The 16,457-nt window shown below is 41.6% G+C and overlaps 1 protein-coding gene across 1 annotated transcript in view; it reads left to right on the top strand.

Annotated features, from left to right (window-relative positions):
- Positions 1-362: 362 nt before the first annotated feature.
- Positions 363-16,457, top strand: part of LOC139697922 (monocarboxylate transporter 5-like) — a 176,642-nt gene continuing 160,547 nt past the window's right edge. Inside the window, exon 1 of the mRNA XM_071596782.1 lies at positions 363-509. The gene's annotated coding sequence lies outside the window, so the exon portion shown is untranslated. The remainder of the gene's footprint in view (positions 510-16,457) is intronic.

Below are 16,457 nucleotides of genomic sequence, written 5' to 3'. Positions count from 1 at the left end.
TCACGCACCACCCGGAGTGTCATAAATGGCCGCCGAAAGCGTGCTGCAGTTCGCGGGTGATTGTATTCGCGCCGTCGCCGCACCGCGCCGCCACCGCCGAGCCCCGCTCGCCCGCCCGGGCGACACCAGGTGCACGGAGCCGAAAACTCGCGCAAGAGAGGGAGAGTGAGAAAGAGGGTGTGTGTGTGCGGGGAGGGGGGAGGGAAGGGGGGGGGGAAGGGTCAAAGAGGGGAGGGGGGTGCGCCGCCACGCCGGGCGGGCGCGCGCGCGCGGCTCTGCAGGGGGGGGGCGGAAAGGAGGGAGGGGCTAGCCCCCTTCTCTACCCGCCAGTGGACTCCGAGGCGGTGCAGCGAGAGCGCCGTTCCTCCGTCGTCTCCCAGTGCGTGTGCGTGTGTGTGGTGCGCCGTTGGTGTCCCCCCACGCCCCCCTGCGAGCACCGATCCATGAGAGGAAGAGGCGGCGCCCTGTCCCACTTCGCCCCGGAGGACCGAGGTTGCGACGGTTGAGAGGTGAGCGTCCACGTGCGTGTGCCGCCGAGGGTGGCGCCTCGTAGCGCCCCGGTACGCCCCCACCCGGCGGGACGGTGCGATTGATTTCGGCATTTCGATTTCGAGTCCGTCCACTGACAAAACAATTAATCGAGCATCTGATGGGTCCCGAGCGATGGGGGCGAGGGGAACAGAGCGATTCGATCTGTCTCGAATCGCCGCCTGCGAGTTTTCTCAAGGCGCAGGCGCACAAATCAAAGTGTCGCTTTCAAATCGCTCGCGAGCCACTTCCGAATGGGTTTTTAAATCTCTTCTTGTTTGCTCCGTGGACATTTCGTGGGTCCCATCGTAGTTGGTTTTCGCTGTTATCTGGAGCAGTCCCGCTCCGAGGGAAGTCGCGTCCCAATGCGTCGGCACGAGGGCATGGATTCACACTTCCCTCCTCTGAGCGCGGAGATCCGTCACCCGGTTGCGTCCCCTCCCTCGCGTGCATCTCCCGCCGTCCCGATCGGCTCGGTGCGCGATGTGGGAGACGCTCCACAATTGTCCCGCACTCTCACGGCCATAACATGCTTCATTAGGGTGAGCAGTACACAGGATTTCGAGATGTTTTGTACGAATTAATTTCGAAATTAAAATTTTCGACAAAGTTATGAAATTAATGCGGGAAACACTCGAAATGTTTATATATAATCCTCTTGATTTATGTACAGGCGTACAAGCCGCTGAAAGGCAATGTAACAGAACTCATAAGGATCCAGATGTTTCTGCGTATATATTCACCAATATTTGCGTTGAAAACTATAGTTATCCCAAAACCGAAGGTCGGTTTGATGTTACACTTCATCCAGTAAAAAGCACCACGAGGCGTGAAATTTTAAGAACAGGGTAGAGGAGAAGCCGATGTTTTCCTTGTGACCGCTGTGGTTTTCCAGGAAGATCTTAACCCGGAAAATAATTTAGCTTGGGCGAAGCCGAGGGCGCTCAAAGGTGTCTTCGGCTGTCTAGGCCGGGTTCTTCGGGCCGCTCCTCAAGCCGCTTCTATGCTCATTAGGTTTTTAACCGGGTTTCATACGCATATTGTATGCCTATGAAAGGTTTTGGATGGTCACAACTACCAATTTATTCTATCGTCTCTCCAAATAAAACACAACCCAGTATCCTAATCTAGACCAATCCCCCTCTCCATTTTCCTGTACTTATTTCCTCCCTTCACCCCGTTCAACATCCCAATCCTATTCCTGCCCTTTCCTCGTTTGCCTAACATTCTGCCCTCTATCACAGTCTTCAACAACATCCCACTTACGATCAATATGCTTTGCATCTCAATGCAACAATTTCAGAGTGTAAAAATCATTCGCCTTGACTGGGATTCGAACCCAGATCCCTCAATATCCGGTCGAGTGCTTTAGCCACTTAAGCTACCGAGGCGTTACTAGCTACTCTGCTAGCTCTGAAGCTACTCTGAAATTTTTGGGGCATTTAAAGGAACTAGATGTTGTGACGAATGCAGGATGTGTGATGCTTTGCATCCATTTTTTATGTCTCCGTATGATTTCGCCCAACTGGCCCCTCTCTTTCCCTCTCAGCATGCCTAGTACTTCCTCATTTGTTTTCCTTTCGGTCCATAACATTATTCTCCATCCTTCTCTACAACCAAATTTCAAAAGCCTCCCATCGACGCCTATCATCCTGCTTCACTGACCACGTTTCCGCACCGTTCACAACCTCGCTCCACATCAAAGTTTTAACAAACCCTTAACTTCCTTTCTCAACGCCCCTGTCATTAGTTCCTAATGCAATCCTTCTCCTTTGGTACTTCGACCGTATTGGTCCAAAACACTTACGAGATACGTAAACTGTTCTACCACCTCTAGTTTTTGCCCTCCTATTTAAATGTTTACCTTAACTTTTCGCTTCCCAAGAAACCAGAAAATCTTGGTTTCATTTAAATTTATTCTCATTCTATACTTACGAAGCTGGAAATCCAATTCACTCGGAAATGCTTGCAACCCCTTGGCTGACTGACAAACTAGAGCTGGATAGCCCGCAAACTTAACCAAGTTTATTATTTCCCCGCCAAATTTCATTCCTATCTCCGGGATTTTCAATGCCTATGTCATAAATTGCTCTGCATATACGTTGAACAACAGAGCTGATAATTGACCTACTTGCCCTACACCTTTTCCTAACACTGTCCATATAGACTCTCCGCCCCTCGCACGCGCCTGAGCAGTCTGAGACAAGTACAAGTTAGGGATTAGTCTCCTATCCCTCCTATCTATTTCTATTTTCAGTAGTGTATTCATTAGTTTTTCCCAATGCACTCTATCAAACGCCTTTTCAATATCTACGAAAGAGGCATATATACGTACGCTCTGATTGTATTCCTCTCAATCAGTGAACTCGTTAATCCAATGGCATCACGCGTGCCTCTCCCCTTCCGAAACCCAAACATATCATCCCCAGGTAATCATTTGCCCTACTCTCTATCCTTTTGTTTATGATCCTGAGAACCACTTTAGCTGCATGGAAATCAAACTAATTGTCCTGTAGTCCTCACATGATGTAGCCTTTACCTTTTTTACAGTAGAACCTAACGCTGATCTGACGGAATCTTCCGGCAAGATTCCTTCCTCATAAATGCAACGAATTAGTCCATATATACAAAAAATATATGTATATATATATATATATATATATATATATATATATATATATATATATATATATATATATATATGTATATAATATCTGTATATATTTATATATATAATGTATATATATATTTGTATATATGTATATATATGTGTATATATATATATATATATATATATATATATATATATATATATATATATATATATAATGGGCTGACACTATATAACACAAATCGAATAGAATAGCAACATTAAAAGGACACTCACACGATAAATTGTTCGAGGTTCGGCCCTCTTAGAGGCCATCTTATATATACACGTGAGCCGCGGTAGTCCAAGGGGTATATATATATTTATATAAAAACCATAAACACAGTAATCAACCCGAAGGTCGGTTTGGTAGGTGATGGTAGAGTTCACCCAGTACTAAGCCCTATACGGCGTGTGTAATTCACACATCAGGGTAGGGGGGCCAGTTCCTTTCCCTGTGCCGGTTATGGTTTCCCAGGAAGATCTGGTACCCGAAAAATCACAAGCTTGGATGGAGCTGCAGGTGCCCAGAGTGCCTTGCCCGGGACTCGAACCCAGGACCCTCCGGTCAGTAGTCCAACGCTCTACCCCCTGGACTACCGCGACCCACTATATATACTATATATATATATATATATATATATATATATATCTATATATATATATCTATATATATATATATATATATATATATATATATATATATATATATATTAATATGTAGTGTGTCGCGGTAGTCCAGGGGGTAGAGCGTTGGACTGCTGACCGGAGGGTCCCGGGTTCGATTCCCCGGCAAGGCACTCTGGGCACCTGCAGCTCCACCCAGGCTATGTGATTTTTCGGGTACCAGTTCTTCCTGGGAAACCATAACCGGCAAAGGGAAAGGAACTGGCCCCACCTACCCTGATGTGTGAATTTCACACGCCGTAGGGCTTAGTACTGGGTGAACTCTACCATCACCTACTAAACCGACCTTCGGGTTGATTACTGTGTTTATGGTTTATATATATATATATATTAATATGTAATTGTTTGTATGTATATATGTATATATATGTGTATATATATATATATATATATATATATATATATATATATATATATGTGTGTGTGTGTGTGTGTGTGTGTGTGTGTGTGTGTGTGTGTCTTCTGTCCTTCTGCTGCTGGTTTTCCCCCGCAAGGGTTTCGTGGGATGACGCCTGTGGAAGCCTTGCCTCCCACGCCGCCGGGCACGGCACACGGCCGATTGGACCGAGCCCCGTAGTTGCCAGCACTCAAAATCTCTGTATTGTCCATCATATTTATCTTGGGAATGATAATTGAGGTGGCTTCCCGTTGCCTTCCTCAATAGTGTTTTTAACGTGGCACCATCAATTAATGGCCGCCCCACTGGGGTCGACGCCTTTGCAGCCGCCTCACTGAGGAACAGACGCTGCGTGGGCTACCTTTCGTCTGGCTCCTAACCTTCGACCTATCTGGCATGGGTAACCCTACCAGGGGCAATTTTTATTGCTCCCGCCAGCACAGCCCTAGGGTTCATCGGAACGCACAAGCCCTTCCACCACGTCAAGGTTGTAGTCCGGGGAGGGAGATATATATATATATATATATATATATATATATATATATATATATATATTTAATATGTAAGTTTTTCCCCAGAAAACTGGATGTGTTAACTATGTGATGTACGCAAGACATATTCGAAAAGGAAGACGTTTTAATTATAATGATGATTGAGACCCCTTTTTCGTGGGTTTCAGTGGTTTGTATTAAATATTTCCTTTTATATTTTAGCCTCTGTCATTTGGTTAGAAGAGATGCAAAAAGATCTTTGTCGTGAAGTATCCAAACATTCCGACTCCAGTGGCAGACACAGTGGGCCATTTGACTCCAAAATGGAGTAATTTGGTGGATAGTGGCCTGGCTTCCGACATTGTCCCTCCCCATGGGTTACAATGTTCACGTGGGGAAGGAGTTGTGAGCCTTGGCAACCTCTAGAGCGATGCTGGAGGGAAAAACATTTGCTTCTGGTATGTTAACCCATGTCGAAGGGTAGGAGGCAGACGAAAGGTACTGTGGTTCGCGCCGCGTCTGTTCCCCAGGGATGCGGATGCAAAAGCATTTGACCCTAGGGCATTGAGTGATGTTGTCACGTTAAAAACACCTTTGATCAAGGCATCAGGAAACCACCTCAATTAAATATCCTATGCCACTATGAAGACATGTACCAAGATAATTCCTGGTAACTACGGGACTCGGCACAATACCATTCGGCCGTGTTTTGTGCCCGTATACGGGACAGGCAATGCTGCGTCATCTCACTAAACCATTGCATAGGCACTGCAAGAGGCAAAAGCAACACTGGAGAGACAATAGAGGGCTAAACTAGTTAAAATAGGATATCAGGATGCTAGGACTATTGTAAGAATAGGAACATTAGAAAATGTAAAGTGATGAAAGTTACAAATGAAATAATGAGGGAAAATAGCCAGAGAAATTCTAGGTATTTAAGTCTGTGCAAAGTGAGATGTAAGTTTAGCGGGGATTATTGGAGCAAAGGATCTAAGGGGATGTACAATGGGGGGGCCCTAATTAGAAAAGAGGGAAATAGGAAGAATTACAGTAAATAAAGATCAAGCCACTGATAGAATATTATTATTAGAAGTGAAAGCTGAAGCAATGACCTTGGTCATCGTTAAGGTCTACATAACACCAGGCGGGAGGAATGTGGGAGGAATGAAGATGACGGGGTGTACAGTTACAGGACATAACAGTGGAAGTTTCAGGAGGGAAATATTGAGTGGAGGGGAAGGGGAATTAGGGTTTGGAATACAACGGTAGGGGAAGGAAAATATGGCAGTGAGGCAATGGACTCCGATTTAGGAACGAGGAATTACCGCAAGAAGTAGGCTATATATACTATATAGTTCTGTGGGATTGCGGCATTAGCCATCACCAACGCTTGGTTTAGACACCACGAAAGGCGTAGGTATGCATGGAAAATGTCAGGTGACTCAGAAAGGTATCAGTTAGATTATATCACGGTTAGGTACAAATTTAGAAACAGCGCGATCAATTCGCACAGTTTCGTGGGAGCGGATGCGGACTCTGATCACAATTTAGGAATGAAGAATTTTAGCACCCAATTTAAAAAGATATAACAGGGAAGATGGTTTAGGAAATTTATCGTAAAAGGAGTAATCTGATCAAAAAAGAAGAAATATCGGCAGGCTGTTGAGAAAATAATGGGTGAGAAAAGAGGGATGTGTTCTTAGTGGGGAAAAGGGGGTTACTTCAAGGAAAAGATATCGATACCCGCGAAAGGAACTATGGGAATAGAAAACAGGAAAAGGGAGCCATGGATCAGTGTTGGAATGATTTGACGAGATTAGGAAATGGGAGGATTTAAACACAGAGTTTGGCAGAAATATGTACAAATAGTTAAATAATAAATTGAGACGGCTGAAGCAAAAGAAGCGTTGTGGAAAGTGCGAGGATATGGAAAACTTACATAGGAAGGGCGAAAAATGGTGCACTGTGCAAGAAGGGGAAAACCCTCTCAGGAAGGAAGGAAGGGAGAATCCGGAAAGGAAATCTGGGATCTGAAAAGAAATCTGTCGCCGCATCACCCGCAGCTCTTTTAATGGATAGGTTTTGCTTCAGAGTAGAAGGATTGAACAATGGCGGATGTGGTATGAGTGTTACATATGCTCAAAGGATTATCGCCGACGCACAATCGCCAAATGGCATGCGAATGAATGAATGCTGCCAGATAGCCCAATGAATGAATGAATCCTCGAGAGTTAAAACCGTGCCCGCCCCTCGTGATTTCAAAGGCCGTTAAGCTAAACCCTCTAGCTTTCTTTCTTTTTTATTCTAATTATCGTTGCGTATATATGCATGTGGCGTCGAAGTGAGTTCCTTTGTTCGCGGGTGGCCAGGTAGTGGGCGCTGGGACCAGGGGCCTTCTTCGTAGCACAGGAAATCACGCAAGTTGAGGCATGAAACGGAGTCCTCGTCCGTCCACGCCAACACACAATCAACCAATCCAGACAAAATATTCCACTAGTTCGACTGTTTAGCCGTTTACTATATTATCATCCTTCCAACTCTTCCGTTTTCTTTTTGAACGATTTTATCCTCCTATTTTTTATTATATTTTAAAACAATGTTTCATTCGCATTCCCACGGCTTTCTCCACTTCTTCCCCAAGGCCAATTTTGAAACTGCAAAATGCGATACTACTTTTGCATGAAATCGATGTTAAAGTAATGGACCTGTAATTGGTGGGAATAATACTGTCGCCGCCTTAGTAGAAGTCGCGATGCACTGAGCTTTCTTCTCTCGATTTAAGGACAATACCTTCTAAAAACGCCAACATCTTCTGCTAATTCCTTGATTTCTTAAGACCTGGTGCTTTATTGGCTTTGATACTCCTATGCTGATGTTTAATTACTTTCGTAGCCATTTTTAAGTCGCTCATGCGTCCAATGGATGGTTGTGGAAGTTCGTTTGGTGACGTATCTTTCTTGTAGACGCTATGGAAAATATTGTTGAAATTATTTCCCTTTTCGCATTGTCTGTAATAAGTTCGCCTTTTCCGTCTTCAAGAATTGTACATTTGAACGTTTACCCTGTATTTCTATAGCATAGGACCAAGATGACTTTGGATTTTCCTGAAATTATTCGCATAGCATTTTAGATCTGAAGGCGTGTAGGGCATTCCGCATGTTACTTCTAGTTTTACGGCGACATTCTTTTAGTTTCTGTTTGGAGATATATATATTAACTACGTCAAAACTTTTTTAACTCTTTTAAAAATCTAATTTAAGCATTATATGCTTTCTTAATACTAATCTGACTTCTCCGTTGTACCATTTAGATTCCTTACTGTCGTATTTCAGTTTGAATAGAATGTACGTCTTCATTCTTTCGCGTATAATATTTAAGAAATATTTCCAAGTGTTCTCTGTTTTGTTTTCCAGAGTTTTCAGCCTAAATGCTGGAATTTTTTTAAAATTCTCGAATTCTGTTAAAATTTTCCTTGTTGAATAACTATATTTTTCGCTTATCATATTTTACTGACGCGAATTTAGTTTTTTATTATACAAGAATAGCTTTATGGTCACTGATGCCGTTCAATATTTCAATGCTAGTGATGATCCCTAGCTTAAACATCACAAATATATCAAGTATGCTGCCACTCCGTTTGGCTGCCATAACTACTTGTTCTAAAGAGTGCTTTGCGAAATATGGTCGAGCTTTTCGCGTGGATGTCAGTTTTTTACAGATGTTGCTATGCAATACGAATCCCAATCGATTGACGGAATCCCAGCGATTATAATTATACTGTTGCTATGCTTGTTGTTGAGAGTGAATATTTTTTCATCGAGCTTATGTAGAACATCTAAATAATCTGGAGGTCTGTAAAATGAGCACACGAATGGGCTTCTAACGTTGTAGTCCTTAATGTTGCACCAGACGCTTTCTATGTCACTTTCGTCGTCGCATTCGTAACGCTGACTACTGAACTGTGAATAAGCAGCAATTAAAACTCCCCAAACCATTCTGCGAGTTTAAGGCCTGTCCCTTCTGTAAATCGTGAAACCATTTGGAAAAATCTCACTGTTTACTATATCTTCCGTGAGCCAGTTCTCCGTTCCAACTATAATGCCTGCCTTTGCAGGCGTGCAATCGCCATATGCGCTGGAATCTTCCGATGAGTGATTTTACAAACGACGCCACCTCCTTCTCTGTTCCTTGCACTCTCTTGTCAAATACTTTTGGTGGATGTGCTTATGTGAATCGTCACGGTATGCCATAGGTTATTGAGATGTATGGCCGAATTGAAATTACAGCAAAGATACGAGGAGATAGAATCAAAACTATGGAGACTGGGGGTGTCGGCGTTCATGGATGCCCATACGGTATCCGGCGGGTATTCGCTCCTTCGCGGAGTGGACGTCTTTTGCGTCCCCCTCCTAAAAATGACGCATTTGGATATCACCTATTCGCTAATATGTTGTTCGTCGCCGTTAAACATCCATCATTACTTACTTAGAAGGCTGTAAACAAAGGAGCCTAGCAGTCCAAAGCGATTCGAGAATTTAGCCCTGAATGCATGGAAAGTCCTGATATTGTATGCATATATGTACATATGCAGACTCATAAAAACATACATACTACCTTGATCAAAAATTTCCCGGAATTTATTCAGAAAATTAAAAATACAAGTTTATTCATCTAAATCTATATTGTCCCCTTCAAAGTAATCCCCATCGACTGCAACACACTTATGCCAGCGCTTGATCCAATCATCGAAACATTTTTTATATTCGGTTTTCGGTATGTCCATCAGTGCTTCCTGCGATTTTTCCATTACTTCCTCTCGGCTGCTAAAACGCGTTCCCCGTAATGGTTTTTTAACTCGATTGAACAGAAAGAAGTCACAGGGAGCCAAATCAGGTGAATTCGGTGGCTGTTGGATGGTATTTGTTGCATTTTTCGTCAAAAAATTACGAATAATGATAGCACTGTGCGACGGTGCGTTATCATGGTGCAAAATCCACGAGTTTTCTGCCCACATTTCTGGTCTCTTTCGGCGAATTGCTTCACGCAAACGTCTCATAACGCCCAAATAATACTCTTTGTTTACTGTCTGGCCTTCTGGCAAAAATTCATGATGCACTACACCGTTGTAATCCATGAAAACCGTCAGCATTGCCTTCTTTTTTGACTGAAAACGACGTGGTTTTTTTGGTCTCGGCTCATTTGGTGAACGCCATTCACTTGCCTGATGTCTGGATTGCGTGTCGTACTCATAAACCCACGTCTCGTCTCCAGTAATGATCCTTTTGATGAATGTGGGATCGGATTCAGCCTCGCAAATCATGTCTTTTGCGACGTCAACACGGTCTCTTTTTTGCATGAAATTGAGGTCTTTTGCTGCTACACGACGGAAACCCAAATCATTAACCACAATGTCTTGGGCGGATCCATAGGCAATGTTCAAGTCCTCCGCTATTTCTCTGATGGTTAATTTGCGGTTATTGACCAACATTTCTTTTACTTTATCAATTTTTTCACCGACTTTCGATGTCGATGGTCTGCCCCTGCGTTCATCATCTTCGATTGACTCACGACCACTTCTGAACCGCTCGTGCCACTGGTAAACGACCGTTTTTTTTAGAGAATCGTTGCCGAAACACTTTTCCAACATTTCCAACGTCCGTGCGCCACTAAATCCGTTTTTTACGCAAAATTTAATACAAGTTCGTTGTTGCAAATTTAAATCCATTTCTGCAATTGTAAAAAATCGCCAACACACACAGAGATAGATGTACTCTATGCTACGTAACTTTTGCAAATGTCAAGTTATGACACTAAGATTTAAAGGGAATATCAACAACAGATGTACCAATTTAACAAAAAAACAGAACTCAAATCGGAACGATGGGAGCGCCACACGGTGGTTATTCCGGGAACTTTTTGATCAAGGTAGTATGTGTACACACACATACATATATATATATTTATACATGTGTGTGTATATATATATATATATATATATATATATATATATATATATATATATATATATATATATATGTATGTATACACATTCAACAAGAAATCCCACCAAACTGCGAACAAATACTCATTTATATAGAAACAGATATAAGGAAAAGGGATAGGAACACACATAAAGGACAAACACAGGAGAAGTGGGGAAGGCGGAATCAGGCAGATCACGAATGAAAAAATATTTCTTAGACCGGGAGATATATATATTTCTATATATATATATATATATATATATATATATATATATATATATATATATAAATAAATATATATATATAATATATAATATATATATATATATAGTTTTTGCCCTCCTATTTTAATGTTTAGCTTAGCCTTTTTCTTCCTAGAAAATCGCATAACCTTTGTTTTATTAACATTGATTCTCATCCCATACCTGTCGCACTAGAGCAGATTGAACAGTTTACGTATCTCGGTAGTGTTTTGGGCCAACACGGCCAAAGTAGTAGGGACGCAAGGAGAAGAATTGAGCTAGGCAAAGAGGCTTTCACAAGGAGGAGGGAATTGATGATATGTACGTTGAGTAAGGATATTAAGAAAAGACTCGTAAAAACTTTGATATGGAGCGTAGCTATGTACGGCGCGGAAACGTGGTCATTGAAGCAGGATAATAGACGTAGATTGGAGGCTTTTGAAATGTGGGTGTGGAGAAGAATGGAGAAAGTGAAATGGACCGAGAAGAAAACAAATAAGGAAGTACTTGGTATGGTGGGCGAAGAGAGGGGTTTGTTGGGAGAAATCCTATGGAGGCAGGAAAAGTGGTAGAAGGCGGTATTGACCGGCTGTGGGATGTTGAAGGCTGTAATAGAGGGGAGAATGTTAGGCAAACGAGGAAAGGAAAGGAGCAGGATAGGGATGTTGGACGGGATGAAGGGAGGAAGAAAGTACTCAGAGCTGAATAGGGACCAGATGTAGAGTAGGATGTTGTGTTTTGCTAGGGGTCACAAATTATTTAATTAGTAATTATGTCCATCCAAAAACCTACCTTAACCGGTAGATTACCTAATGATAATATATATATCAGGGAAAGGAACTGGCCCCCCTGCCCTGATGTGTGAGTTTCACACGCCGTCGGGCTTAGTACTGGGTGAACTCTACCATCACCTACCAAATCTACCTTCGGGTTGATTACTGTGTTTATATATATATATATTTCCTATATATATATATATAGGAAATATTTTTACACTCGTGATTTGCCTGATTCCGCCTTCACCACCTCTACTGTGTTCGTACTTTATATGTGTTCCCTTCCTCATATCTATTTCTATGTAAATGGGTATTTCGCTGTTTGGCGGGATTTCCTGTTTGAATGTGTGTGTATACATACATACATATATATATATATATATATATATATATATATATATATATGGATAAATAAACTCACACACATATAAATATGCACATACATATACATATATATGCATATATATATATATATATATATATGGATTTGTGCTAATTGCCTCCTGCAAGCCGCTCTCAGCCTCCCGCCAGCTCGCCCCCTCTCGTGTTGTTGTGACGACGAACCGAGTCTCGCGAAGGACGCCCGGATTTCGCCCGTGCGGAATGAGTAGGAGGGATGGGGGTGGGTGGGGAGGGTTGGGGGCGCGGGAGGGGAGGCCGGGGCCATAATTAATGCCCTCGGCAGTTTGACGCGTAGAGAGCTTCTTCAAGTCGCGGAATATTGGCAATAGAAATGGAAAGTGTTTTGCATGTCTCACGGAGGTGTCCCTTGGATGCTCTGGTTGTCGAGGCGCACTCTCGCGAGGAGAAGGAATACCTTTCAATTCGGTCGTCAGGTACCGTTGAGAGGCAATTTCGAAGCGACCTTGAGACACGCCCTCCTCCGCCGCCGCCTGCCCTCAATGCGTAAACATTCACGTGTGGCGTTATTATTTGAGAGAATAGAAAATCTGTGACGGAAAAGTCGTCGAGCACAAAAGGTTGCTACAAAGAAGATAATAGTTATTTTCATTAGCGACCCTGCTGCCGTTATTTAGCAAGGTCTCTAAAACATAAGTCCACCAATTAATTGAGAATTTATGTAAAAAAAACGTGGGCGGATTTATTATTTCAATTTCATGAATGTACGATAGTCTGTTCTCATATATTACTTTCCCCAATGAAAAGGTTCCTCATTCATGCACGCCTTTTTGAAAATATTTCTCTGTTTACTTGTCATGTACTCTCTTTCTTTTATGTTATAGTTGAACCGTCATTTCTTGAGAATAATCGCAATACTATAGTCATAAATATAGTCCCTAAACTTATTGTCTATTTGTATACTCGGTAAAATTTCCTAAAATATTTGGTCATCGCAGGGAACCCATGCATGCATGAATTCAATATATACTTATACATGTCTTAAAAGAAAAATCTTATCAGCTTGTGTCTTCCGCTTATAAAAGAACACATTACCGAATTTCCCGACTGAATCTGATTCGCAAGGATCTCAACCTGTTTGATCGCGTATTGGTCTTTCTTATGGCAGAGCCCTCCACGAAGGGCAGTGGCAAAGTGTGACAACTCAGTCTAAGAGAACTAACGCAGAATCGCCACAGATATTCATAGTTGCCCTGTACTTAAATTATGCGCCCATTGGTCACAATTCAACGCTGATCCACTGCGGGAATCCAAAATGGAAACCGTAATTTACGTTTGAATCTGAATTTTTAGCGTGAAGATCTGGTTTTTGAATCTTCACGACATTCCCGTTACATGAGATGGAATTTCTAAGTCCAAAATTTGAAACACTGGTCGATGATTCAGCGACGTTGAGTGCAGTTTTGGGATTGGTCAATTACAGTTCTAAAAGTTTATAATAAATCTAGAACGCTATGTCAATGAACATAAAAATACAGAGTTCATGGAATTAGGGATCAATTTCAACGTGTGTTATATTCCATTTTATGGAATGCCTACGCTGTCGGTGACGGGAGAGTTTGAGAAAGTGAAGCGGAAGTCCACGGTGATCTCTCGAGGTCGACAGAAAATGGAATATGTAAAAGAATGGTGAAAACATTTGTTCTCTCCTAAAAACCTCAGCTTTCTTGACAAGCGGAAACGCGGGTCGTATTATATCAAAGCAGATTTAAATAATATGAAAGCCCTTATGTGTTCTAAAAAGTTTCCGACCTCAAAAATTTCAGAAAATTAAAAAAAATGGCTTGTATCTTTGTTAGGTCGGAAACTTTTCAGACCACTCATGTATATGTGTGTGTGTGTGTGTGTGTATATATATATTATATTATATATATATATTTATATATAAACCATAAACATATACCATAAACACAGTAATCAACCCGAAGGTCGGTTTGGTAGGTGATGGTAGAGTTCACCCAGTACTAAGCCCGACGGCGTGTGAAATTCACACATCAGGGTAGGGGGGTCAGTTCCTTTCCCTGTGCCGGTTATGGTTTCCCAGGAAGACCTGGTACCCGAAAAATCACACAGCTTGGTTGGAGCTACAGGTGCCCAGAGACTTGCCCGGGAATCGAACCCGGGACCCTCCGGTCAGTAGTCCAACGCTCTACCCACTGGGCTGCCGCGACCCACACGCAAACACATGCACACACTCACACACACACACACACATATATGTATAGACCCACACACATATACATATATACACACGCACCTACAAACACATTCAAACACGAAAACCCGCTAGTGGCAGGTTCATTCACATGGATAGGGAGAAAAAACTAAAACCATAGTCCGATAAAACTAGCCTAAATTTTATACTGAAGGTTTGGAAATTATTTGAATCATTCATTCAATCCTAATTTTTAAATCTTTTTTATGCATCTTCCGTTAATTTGCACTAATTTTAACCCCTAACATTAAACTTAAAAGGTTCTTCGTTGGCAGGTATCTTAAGGTCATCACAAATAAAACAAACGCCTTTTGAAGAATAGGCGACATAAATAGAGATCACAAAGCTCAATCACACTAGCGGCATATTCTTGAAATGGACGGGCCTTGAAAAACCTTAGCGTGGTGGACGGGCTTAGAGCTCCAACTATAACGCACAAGCCCGAAATCATAGCCCTTAGAGATCTAACTTTGTCACCGTTGTGCATTTCCCAGTAGTTAACTCATCTGCATTTTAAAAATTAATTAATAGAACTTTATTTCAAATAAAAGTCAAGAAAAATCTAATTTTTTATCTTGTATGCGTGGCGTGTAATCTTATTCAGCCACAGACCCTGGCGGTGGCCTGCGGGGACCAGGTGGAAAGAGGGAAAGATGTTGCCAGGCCACGAACACAGAATACGAAACAAAGACCTGATTCGCTTTTTAATTTACGTCTTAAAGAAATAATTGGAGACATCAACCGTCCAAAGAGCAATTTATCGAGCTGTAGTGTTTCGCCTTGGTCCATTGCGTGATCGCAGCCTTTGGCCTTCCCAAGCCGCCAAAGGTTAATGCACTTTTAAACTTAACTTTCAATGGAATCATCCGAGAGTATCAAATGTTGCGGCAGCTGTTTACAATGTACGAAGGACGTCTTTCTGGCTGTCGGCGTAAATCATAACATACGTTTGCGTATGATATAATAGCAAGATAAAGAATACGACTGTTTAAATGTCGCTCCTCCTTGACCTTAATGAATTGATTTCTTAATTATGAGATTAACCATGTTCTGCCATCTGTGTATAAAAGAATATTTCTTCAAAATGGTCGTATTTTTTTCGATTTCAAAAATTTTTAGCCAATGATATCTAACTCGTATCTAGCCTATGTTACTTTCTAAATGCGTTACCTTATTCATACAAAAAATAGGAAACCCCTACTTCGTACCGACTTGGCCTCATTTTTCCACAGATATATATATGCATATATATATACATACATACATACTTACACACACACACACACACACACACACACACACACACACACACACACATATATATATATATATATATATATATATATATATATATATATATATATATATATATATATATAGATGCGCACACACACAAATTGTAACCCGAAACCCGCCATATGGCGAGCAAATTTTTATTCACAAGGAAATATAGTAGATGTAAGGAAAAGGGAAAGGAACACATATAGAGGATGAATAGGGATGGTGGAATCGAGCAGATCACAAGCGCAAAAATATTTCCTTGACCGAGACTTGAACACCGGATCTTTCGACTTGCCGGGCCGATACTCTAATCATTTAAGCTATCGAGGAAACGTAATCTTGTGATCTGCTCGATTCAGCTTTCCCCACCTCTCCTGTGTTCGTCCTTTATGTGTGGTCCAATTCCTTTTCCTTACATATATATATTTCCATGTAAATTAATATATATATATACATATATATATATATATGTATATATACAAGAGTCCTTATATATATATATATATATATATATATATATATATATATATATATATATATATATATATATATAAGGACTACGGTCTCCTCCGTCTGATTCTACATGACACCCCGCGAATCACCTCTGTTGGTGAGGAAAGGGTTCATTCAAATCCAGGCATAATCATTAAAAATTGATCAATCCAATTATAATGAGAATAGATATGCAAATAATTCTAATGACGTATATCATATGAGCTACGGTTACAGTCACTAAGCTCACTAAGAGATATACTGTATGCCTCAAACAGCACCTCTCGCCTGCAA

This window comes from Hetaerina americana, unplaced genomic scaffold, assembly GCF_022747635.1.
Source record: "Hetaerina americana unplaced genomic scaffold, ioHetAmer1.1.p SCAF_8, whole genome shotgun sequence".
Taxonomy (NCBI): domain Eukaryota; kingdom Metazoa; phylum Arthropoda; class Insecta; order Odonata; family Calopterygidae; genus Hetaerina; species Hetaerina americana.
Note: the sequence above shows the minus strand (reverse complement) of the source record. Positions and strands in the feature narration are given on the sequence as shown.